Source organism: Oncorhynchus keta, chromosome 2 (assembly GCF_023373465.1).
Source record: "Oncorhynchus keta strain PuntledgeMale-10-30-2019 chromosome 2, Oket_V2, whole genome shotgun sequence".
Classification (NCBI taxonomy): Eukaryota; Metazoa; Chordata; class Actinopteri; order Salmoniformes; family Salmonidae; genus Oncorhynchus; species Oncorhynchus keta.
This window is the reverse complement of record NC_068422.1, coordinates 29,249,776-29,261,610: the sequence shown is the minus strand read 5'-3', so window position 1 is coordinate 29,261,610 and position 11,835 is coordinate 29,249,776.

Below are 11,835 nucleotides of genomic sequence, written 5' to 3'. Positions count from 1 at the left end.
CAGACATAGTACAGCAGATTGGTCATTCCATTGGGGAGAACATTGCCTCCTGTTTGGAGTCAAAGGCAATTGTTGGACATGTTGGGGACAATGTTATGGGGAGTGTATGCAGCTCTAGGGGTATGGATGTGTCAGGCCTGAACCTGGTATTGAAGTCTGATATCAGGGAACCGGTGTACTTTCCGGGGGGGTGGCTCTGAAAAGTGCACCGTGCATGAGTGGGAGGATATGGTAATGGTTTACATGCGTAAGAGGGGCGTGTCTGTGATGGACCATGCAGTTGAGGTTATGGGCAGGCTTATGGGAAGGCCCGCGATGTTGTTAAAGTGGGCATACGCAGCAATCCCTCCATTGATTTATCTAAAGGCCCGAGTCCCATCTTTGACATACTGAAACAACATTTTAGTGACACTGTTTTTTCAAGCATGCCCCTTGCTGACTTTTATGCCACATTACCTCTGACTGATGAACAACCATTTGGATATTGGCTCAGACTAAACAGGGCTATGGAGGTTGCTGAATATTGTCTAAAGAGACAGAAAAAAAGTGTTGAAGACCCATCTCGTGACCTCACAGTCATGTTCATCAGACATTGCCCTAATGCTGAACTGTCCCTTATCTTTAAGTGCAAGCCATTACAGCAGTGGACCGCTGCATATGTTCTTGAGAGGTTGGATGAATACAGGAGGGAGCAGAGGTACTCTTCACTTATCTAAGGTGACCCCAGACATCACAACAATGAAGCAGGAAGTTGGTGCTGTCATGCCGATCACCATGCCTGCTGTGAGAACCTACATGGAAGCACCCAATACGTTGCCTTACCCAGCCCAGACTATTCAGGGCTCAGCTGAGCCGATTGATGTTGCTGTTGATTTGGAGTCTGTATATAAAAGTGTTTGTGACGAAATGGAGACTGAGAAGAGTATCATAATGCAGAACACACAGAGACTTTCCCCGTATGATGATTTATTCTATGCCAAGGTGTTAATAGGAGGAGAAGTGGAAGTGAGAGCTATGCTTGACAGTGGGTCCATGGCTTGTACCTTGAGCTCTAGGGTCTTACCTGAACTGTTGCATGCAGGAGTGTTGAAAAGTCCATCATTGAGTCCTACAGAGGTAGTCTTGGTTGGTTGTGGTGGGTTGAAGACGAAGCCTTTGGGAGTATGTGAGCTGGAGATGGAGGTGTACGGATGTAGAGTTGCTGTGCCTACACTGGTGGTTGAAGGCCAGAGTGATGACCTCATCTTGGGCAGCAATCTCCTAAAGCACTTGATTCGCCACCTGAAGACGGATGGAGATCTCTGGAAGAGGGTTTATACTCCTGTGTGTGACGGGGGTGAGGAGAGCAAGCTAATCGATATGATGTGGAGAGATGGAGAGACGGTGAAGTACCTGACAAAGTTGGAACTGTGAGACTAAAAGGGGCTGTGACTCTAGAGCCTATGCAGGAGCACTTAGTCTGGGGCAGACTACGAAACACTCATTGAGCCCAGCAGTTCAAGGTCAACACCAAGGTCAATACTGGTAGGGAGGACAGTAGCTCTATTGCGGGGGGATGGGTGGCTCCCTGTTAGTGATAAACCCTTCTCAGAAGACAGTGACATTATTATTGAAGTTAAAGTGGAATGGATGGAACACTGAATGATAATCTTAATCGTTCTTTAATGAATGAAATAACAAATCTGTGTAGGTCTATTAAAGATGGGACATAAACCAAACAGGAATTCAGAAAGACAGTTTAGAAGCTGTCACACCACCTAATTTGATAGATAGGACCTTTATTGGAATCTAGGTTTCTCTGGAGACATAATAACAGGTACTCCATAACACCAAAGGGTGGAGGGGGACCTGTATCAGTGATTTTGACCAGATAGACAGATCTTCTGCAGAGGAATTGCTTCCCATGACCAAAATAACTGCATTTTTTGCATGTAAACATCTACCAATTGTATAAATAATTGATAGAACTGCAAAACAGATATGCTCTGAATCTTCACAGAGCGCTGTATTGGTGTGTATTCTCCAAAAATGTGTTATTCTAGAGTATATTTAAAAAATAGAAATTGGGCTATAACAGTTTGATCTCACCCTTTAAATAAAGGACGAACTGTGGCTGCCTTCCAAGCAATGGGAACCTTGACAGAGAGGAGAGACAGGTTAAAAAGGTCAGATAGAGGCTTGGCGATGATAGGGGCAGCAACCTTAAAGAAGAAGGGGTCTAAACCATCTGACCCAGATGTTTTTTGGGGGGTCAAGGTTAAGGAGCTCTTTTAGCACCTCAGACTCAGTGACCGCCTGCAGGGAGAAAGTTTGTAACTTTGTAGGGGTCCTCGTGTCATGATAGAATAAATGTCTTTATTCTTTTCAAACATCATGCTTATCACATTTCCATGGCTTGACATAAGGTAATAAACCCTCCAGAATAATACATATGTATATATTAACCACTAACCTGTTGATAAAAGCTTATGTGAAAATCTGATCCATCATGTCAATTGATTAAGGCATAATTCTAATGTCATAGATAATTTTCAAACATTTAGTCACTTGATATGGTTGTGAATGCAGTTATTCACCTTTATGTCCCACCTACTGTGTGGGGTGAGTGGCAATAGTGTTGGCCAATCACCAGTCAGCACCACATTCATGTTGTGTGTAACTTTCATTTTGGGGCAGTTGACTTGAGAGATGGCCCCAGCATAGAACCCAGATTGTTCTGTAGTAGAGCTAGTCAGTGCTCAAAAGTGTGCGTTGTTTGTGTACAATAAGAATCACGTAAAAAAGGTTTGTTGTGGTCCTTCCGCCCATGTCCTCCACATCAGCTGTACAGTGAGTTATAGATTAACAGTGTTAGTCAGATTTAGGTTCGCTGTTGAGGTGATTGCGCATTAGCTAACGTTAGCTCACACTCAGTGAAGATTCACAAACCACAATATTTTGCTAACATTATAAAACCATATGAACTATGTAGATGAGACAATGGCACATTTTCCTGTTTCAATTCCAGATCATCAACTTTACATTTTCCTGTTTAAATTCCAGATCATCACTTTACATTTTCCTGTTTTAAATTCCAGATCATCACTTTACATTTTCCTGTTTTAATTCCAGATCATCAGTTTACATTTTCCTGTTTTAATTCCAGATCATCAGTTTACATTGTGTTAATTTTGTCCCATTCGTCTCTTCTGTAACTTCTCCCAGACCAACACCAAAGACTAGCTAGCATGATACTTTAGTCACTAGCTAGATGGATTAAGAAAATGACATGTTTGGAACAAAATATAACTACAACCTTGAAACAGTTCCGGGTGTGTTTTATTTTCCACTTACATCGCTCAAAACCACTTTTTTTCTGATAACTTGCGAAACATGGTCAGACTAGGCTGTTTTTTTGCAGAGAGGTCAACTTCACTATATCACCATTGCTACTGTTATCTGACAAAATGGAACTTCTACTTCTGGTACATGGTGTTTTAGATTTTTAGCTTCAATTTCCACTGCAATGCCAGAGATGACACCTTTACCGGTGCCCTGTTCAGAAAATCTAAGCTTTCTACTTCAGACTCTGATAATTCCCTGTGACCCAATGTACTTTCCTTTTGTTCTTCTGACATTACAACACATCAACACCACAGGAGGTTGGTTGCGGCTTAATTGGGGAAGATGGGCTTCTGGTAATAGCTGGAGTGGAATAGTATCAAATACATTAAACATTGTTTTCATGTGTTTGATGCCAGTCCATTATTATGAGCAGTCGTTATCACGTTTCAGGAGAAGACCCAGAGGCAGACAGTGTCGAAGTAATAAACATTTTATTTCCATGGTAACACTGAAAGTAATCGGCCTCTATGAGGAACTCTCCTTCACTGACCTGGAGCAGGTGGTCAGAGCCCTCAAACTGACAGAGACAGTCAGTATGGACCAACTCTATGAAGAGTTTTGTGCTAGCCGGGAGGAAATACAGAAAGACAGACAGGATACCACAAAATCCACCAGTGAGAAGGGGGTGGCAGTTTTCCAAAACCTAGGGAAAGCCAACTTGATCAACATGTTCAGGATTGTCTCATTTGTCCTCAGTGTGCCAGGCTCAAATGTCTTTGTGGAGGATTTTCTCTCTGATGACCATTAAATGGTCAGACTCAAGAAACAGATGCAGCACAGAGCTGATCAAAAATGAACTTCAAATATCTGTGAACTGTGACTTCAAAGTTTGTTACGTTCCCCAGATTCTGTGTTTTGAGTTTGTTTGCGTATATGTATGTATGTACAGCGGGGCAAAAAAAGTATTTAGTCAGCCCCCAATTGTGCAAGTTCTCCAACTTAAAAATATGAGAGAGGCCTGTAATTTTCATAATAGGTACACTTCAACTATGACAGACAAAATTAGAAGAAAATCCAGAAAATCACATTGTAGGATTTTTAATGAATTTATTTGCAAATTATGGTGGAAAATAAGTATTTGGTCAATAACAAAAGTTTATCTCAATACTTTGTTATATACCCTTTGTTGGCAATGACAGAGGTCAAATGTTTTCTGTAAGTCTTCACAAGGTTTTCACACACTAGCTGGTATTTTGGCCCATTCCTCCATGCAGATCTCCTCTAGAGCAGTGATGTTTTGGGGATGTTGCTGGGCAACACGGACTTTCAACTCCCTCCAAAGATTTTCTATGGGGTTGAGATCTGGAGACTGGCTAGGCCACTCCAGGACCTTGAAATGCTTCTTACGAAGCCACTCCTTCGTTTCCCGGGCGGTGTGTTTGGGATCATTGTCCTGCTGAAAGACTCAGCCACGTTTCATCTTCAATGCCCTTGCTGATGGAAGGAGGTTTTCACTCAAAATCTCACGATACATTGCCCCATTCATTCTTTCCTTTATACGGATCAGTCGTCCTGGTCCCTTTGCAGAAAAACAGCCCCAAAGCATGATGTTTCCACCCCCATGTTTCACAGTAGGTATGATGTTCTTTGGATGCAACTCAGCATTCTTTGTCCTCCAAACACGACGAGTTGAGTTTTTACCAAAATGTGATATTTTGGTTTCATCTGACCATATGACATTCTCCCAATTTTCTTCTGGATCATCCAAATGCTCTCTAGCAAACTTCAGACGGGCCTGGACATGTACTGGCTTAAGCAGGGGGACACGTCTGGCACTGCAGGATTTGAGTTCCTGGCGGCGTAGTGTGTTACTTTGGTCCCAGCTCTCTGCAGGTCATTCACTAGGTCCCCCCGTGTGGTTCTGGGATTTTTGCTCACCGTTCTTGTGATCATTTTGACCCCACGGGGTGAGATCTTGCGTGGAGCCCCAGATCGAGGGAGATTATCAGTGGTCTTGTATGTCTTCCATTTCCTAATAATTGCTCCCACAGTTGAGTTCTTCAAACCAAGCTGCTTGCCTATTGCAGATTGTCTTCCCAGCCTGGTACAGGTCTACAATTTGGTTTCTGGTGTCCTTTGACAGCTCTTTGGTCTTGGTCATAGTGGAGTTTGGAGTGTGACTGTTTGAGATTGTGGACAGGTGTCTTTTATACTGATAACAAGTTCAAACGAGTGCCATTAATACAGGTAACGAGTGGAGGACAGAGGAGCCCCTTAAAGAAGAAGTTACAGGTCTGTGAGAGGCAGAAATCTTGCTTGTTTGTAGGTGACCAAATACATATTTTCCACCATAATTTGGAAATAAATTAATTAAAAATCCTGCAATGTGATTTTCTGGAGTTTTTTTTTCTCATTTTGTCTGTCATAGTTGAAGTGTACCTATGATAAATTACAGGCCTCTCATCCTTTTAAGTGGGAGAACTTGCACAATTGGTGGCTGACTAAATACTTTTTTGCCCCACTGTATGTATTTCAGGAAATAGCTTCCTGGATTCGAAGCACCTGATTGGCCGGCCCCATCGATGATTGGAGGTCTGAACCCGCCCTCTCGTTAGGGGATACAGCTGTACTCCTTCTGCAGCTAGTTAAAAGCCAGTGTTCCTTTGTTAGGAGAGAGAGCTTGTCGTGGAATTATCAGAATTTGTTGGTAACATTTGTAAGATGTTTAATATTCATCAAACGTGTGTGAGTTATTTCTCATAAGAATGTATTTTGTTGTACTATAGTGGTGGCCATTGGCAGTTATCTGTCCTAAGTTGCATGAGCCACAGAGAGGGGAGAGGTCAAAGTGTCATCATGTGTAAACATATCTTTTACTCCCTACCTTTCCCATTCTGGGGAAAGAAGGGTTGTAGTGTCTGGAATCATTCTATGCTCCCTCTAATGTTGTTTCTATCTTAACCTATAGCCTAACCTTTTCCTCTCCGTGAGTTTGTCCAGGAGTTTGTATTTAGAGTGGGTTGTATCTAAATGACAATTTGATATATGCCTGTTGATATGGAGGATTTGGTTTATGGTTCTGGGCTTTGGGAAAGGAGACAAAGCTGAACGATGAATTATGTCTATGCTGTCTGACTATGTGTGTCTTTGCTATTAAAGGAACTCAGTTGCATTGTAAAGGGGCTCTCAGAGAATCCACTGGGAGACACTGAATTTATCTGAGAGTCACAGGATTGTGATAAGAGCTTATATAATTAAATATGGACTTTTATAACTAACTCTGACGTGTGTGTGTGTGTGGTTTGCTCCCATGATTTGGTAAATAGAGGAAATTTCCACGACAAGCTTCTTGGATGTCCTGTGTTGGTTGTTGATCAGATACAGTTTTGTTGAAAGTATTTTGTAGCTGCTACTTCTGAGGTATGTGTGTGCCAATAGTGCTCAGTGTTTTTAATTATTGAAATTGTTCACTTTAAGTTTGTATTATTCTGTTTCCTTTGTTCCCAGGGGGAAGGAGAAGACCCCTTGGGAGTGCTTAGGCAAGATGCCTGCGGGCATACATATACCCGTAGTATGTACTCTGTCTATGCACGCTAGGTAAAATCTGGGTGGACCACCACCTGTATTTTTGTTAGCGTGCCAGGTGGCGTTAAGGTTAGGTGGGTAGGCAGGTAGGAGAGGGGACTTTTACTTTCTTTGCTTTGGTTCCATCCAGCTCCCTTTCCCCACTTTACCTGTTAAGGAAATAAATTCCCAGTAAATGGTCATATTCTCTGCCTCTGTCATCCTTACCCGCACCTACAATCACATACCTATTTCACTCCACGAGGAGTTGAGTGTAGCAGGGTGTTGCGGTTCCTCCTCCAAGAGGTGTTGTAACCAAGTTCATGGTACACAAAATCAGGAAATTATCACTTCCAACAGTAGAATCATTCATTACATTGCATTCACACACCGATGCAATAGAGTTGGAAGCCAGTGTGCTGTCCAGGCAACATGTAACCCATCTAACAACATCAACTATTGTTCCACATCCATTGTTAAAACATACTAATGCTCTTGTTTCCATATCTTCCACAATAGTACCATTAGCATCTGTATGTGTGCTTCCCCATAAACTATTATGTGCATTAAAGTCGCCGCTCCATTTCTCTCTAGAGCCCAATTTTGCCACTTCGCTCTTGATCCTTCCATTTCCTAAACCTATTGTTCCCTATCCTCCCACTTCTCTCGACATGTCCATTATAGAAGAGTCACTCAAGCGATGCTACCATAGAACAATGAGACAGATATTTCACCGGAAGCATAAATGTGAAGTATCCGACTGGCCGGCTGTGTGAGAAAATGGAACAAGATGGAATTTGGCTGACATTCTGCAAATGTTCTCCTCGATGAAACATTTGATTTCAGTACAGTTCTCTTCCCAAAACTAGAATATGTTAATAAGAGTGGACTATGTTTTGTAGACTTTACCCTTTCCAAAATTGTTTAAATATCGCATTGTTTAGGAGTGCAAAGACAAATTTCAGTTATTGCACACACGCACTTCACAGAGTAGGCGTTCCCTAACGGAAATATGCAGATGATGCTAGAACGCACCAATAGGATCTCGCTAGCTTGTGCTTGGCTCTGGCCACCTCCTTGCTTGTTCTGCCCACTATGATTAATTTGTTTCCGTTGGAAACGACAGGCTTTGGTCTATCTTGGGTGAGTTGTAAAATATACTTGATGCTACTGTACCGACAACCATTTTGAAATGTTTTATTGCAGAAACACCAGTATACACTTGTTTGATTTAATTGAACATTTATTTAACTAGGCAAGTCAGTTAAATAATGTTTAAAAAATAAGAACACATTCTTATTTACAGTGACGGCCTACCAAAAGGCAAAAGGCCTGCGGGGACCGGGGCTGGGATTAAAAATATAGGACAAAACACACATCACGACAAGGGAGACACCAAAACACTACATAAAGAGAAACTTAAGGCATCAACATAGCATGGCAGCAACACATGACAACACAGCATTGTAGCAACACCACATGACAAAGTACATACAAGAAGTATACAAACTGACAATGATAACATATGTTAGGGGAACCAAATAAATGACAGATTATACAAAGACCTTAAAAGATACACACATTGATTGTTCAAACAGCTTTCTTCTTGGAAGAATGTAGAATGGTCTTAATGCACTGCTTTAACTCTATAGAAAATATGGAAGTGTGTTTCGTTTTTTTTAGGGAATTTACATTTATGAATATTTTTTTAAAAAATTAAAAAACGTTATGCCATTTAGCAGACGCTTTTATCCAAAGCGACTTACAGTCATGTGTGCATACATTCTACGTATGGGTGGTCCCGGGAATCGAACCCACTACCCTGGCGTTACAAGCGCCATGCTCTACCAACTGAGCTACATTTTGCCATGAGCACAATTAGATTTTAAGAGGTAAAATTGTTTTTGTTTGTCCTTATTATAGTTAAGGAAACCGAGCAGCACATTCTCCCATAATAAACAAAAGTCATGAAGAATATTAACAATTATAAAACTATAAATATCTTGCCATAATTTATTTACATGTATACAATGCCAAAATAAATGCAAAACTGTTTCTGGATGCTCAACACAACAAGTACAGTTAATGTTAAGTTTCTTCAGGTAATGATTCACAGGGTAATACTTATGGATCATTCTGAAAGAGACCTCTCTGACTTTGTTAATAAGCAGGTATTTGTATGGTAATAGCCAAACCTTTTTCCAACAGATATTTTTGACAAATGTATTCCAGTAAATTGTGACATAAGGAAAATATACAATATCCCTTTGAAATAAAGCATGTATAGATCTGTTCTGAGGGAGCAAGGAGAAACACATTTCTCCTATTGGAGAGTCAACTGGATTAAGCGAGGGTAGCTCAAGAAGGCGTCTGTTGACACCTCTAAACAACATGAGAGTTCCAGATGGAATAGCATCAAAGACTACAGCGAATATTTAGGTGTAACGGGGATATTGTAACGTGATAAAAATTAATCCTAATTGAGTAATAATCCTTCTGCATTAAAAAGTTGACTCACCAGCAGGATTATTAAACCAGTACTTAAAGATTTGTTTCTATACAGAATATCCTCATTGTTCCAAATGAAATAGCCTACCTATGTGGAGAAAAAATATGTTTATATGTTAATGACCACGCTAAGAGTACTAATTGAAGCCACCAAAACGTGAGAAGATATAATGGGGATGAAATTCCAAATTGAAGTTGGATTCTTTAAGAAATGTTTAGCCCAATTTATCTTAAAAGTCTTTTTCAAAATAGAAAAATCAAAAAATTGAGAACACCATATTCATATGTGATAATAATGACAGATTTCCTAATATAACGTGCATGATTTTTCCAGATAAAAAGCATCTGGTCAACCGCTTTACCTATTTTGTTGTCAAGATGTAGGGACTGGGCTGCGTACATAAGTCTGGAGATACCTTTTGTTCTAGAAAACAATACTCAACCATTCAAGGATAAATCCCTCTGCAACCAATGGTTCAACTACTTTTTGTTTTTTTCAAAAATATGTAATTTAATGAGCATCTTTCCTGTTGATATGGTAATCCCAAGGTATGTTATTTTTTCCTTGACTGCAATATTGCAGATATAGGGTATCACACAGTCTTTTACAGCAAACAATTCACACTTTAAGGTTTAGGCAAAGACCAGATGCTTTGGAAAATATATTTACCACATCGACTGCTTTAGGAATCTGGTCAGCATCTTTCAAAAAGAGGGTGGTATCATCTGCAAGATGATTTATGGTAATGTCTGTCAGCAATAGAGATCCCTTGTACAGTTGAAGTCTGGAAGGTTTACATACACCTTAGCCAAATACATTTAAACTCAGTTTTTCAAAATTCCTGAAATATATTCCTAGTAAAAATTCCCTGTATTAGGTCCGTTAGGATCACCACTTTATTTTAAGAATGTGAATAATGTCAGAATAATAATATGAATGAGAATGATTTATTTCAGTTTTTATTTATATCATCACATTCCCAGTGGTCAGAAGTTTACATACACTCAATTAGTATTTGGTAGCATTGCCTTTAAATGGTTTAACTTGGGTCAAACGTTTCAGGTAGCCTTCCACAAGCTTCCCACAATAAGTTGGGTGAATTTTGGCCCATTCCTCCTGACAGAGCTGGAGTAACTGAGTCAGGTTTGTAGGCCTCCTTGCTCGCACACGCTTTTTCAGTTCCGCCCACAAATGTTCTATAGGATTGAGGACAGGGCTTTGTGATGGCCACTCCAATACCTTGACTTTGTTGTCCTTAAGCCATTTTGCCACAATTTTGGAAGTATGTTTGGGGTCATTGTCCATTTGGAAGACCCATTTGTGACCAAACTAACTTCCTGACTGATGTCTTGAGATGTTGCTTCAATATATCCACATAATTTTCTTCCCTCATGATGCCATCTATTTTGTGAAGTGCACCAGTCCCTCCTGCAGCAAAGCACCCCCACAACATGATGCTGCCACCCCCGTGCGTCACGGTTGGGATGGTGTTCTTCGGCTTACAAGCCTCCCCTTTTTTCCTCCAAACATAACAATGGTCATTATGGCCAAACAGTTCTATTTTTGTTTCATCAGACCAGAGGACATTTTTCCAAAAAGTACGATCTTTGTCCCCATGTGCAATTGCAAACAGTAGTCTGGCTTTTTTATGGTGGTTTTGGAGCAATGGCTTCTTCCTTGCTGAGCGGTCTTTCAGGTTATGTCGATATAGGACTTGTTTTACTGTGGATATAGATACTTTTGTACCTGTTTCCTCCAGCATCTTCACAAGGTCCTTTGCTGTTTTTCTGGGATTGATTTGCACTTTTCGCACCAAAGTACATTCATCTCTAGGAGACAGAACGCGTCTCCTTCCTGAGCGGTATGATGGCTATGTGATCCTGTGGTGTTTATACTTGTGTGCTATTGTTTGTACAGATGAACGTGGTGCCTACGGGCATTTGGAAATGGCTCCCAAGGATGAACCAACCTTGTGAGGGTCTACAATTATTTTTCTGAAGTCTTGGCTGATTTCTTTTGATTTTCACATGTCAAGCAAAGAGGTACTGAGTTTGAAGGTAGGCCTTGAAATACATCCACAGGTGCACCTCCAATTGACTCAAATGATGTCAATTAGCCTAACAGAAGCTTCTAAAGCCATGACATAATTTTCTGGAATTTTCCAAGCTGTTTAAAGGCACAGTCAATTTAGTGTATGTACACTCCTAACCCACTGGTATTGTGATACAGTGAAATAATCTGTCTGTAAACAATTGTTGGAAAAATTACTTGTGTCATGCCCAAAGTAGATGTCCTAACCGACTTGCCAAAACTATTGTTTGTTAACACGAAATTTGTGGAGTGGTAGAAAAACGAGTTTTAATGACTCCAACCAAAGTGTATGTAACCTTCCAACTTCAACTGTGTATCGTTGGATATAATACAACTTGTAAAAAGTT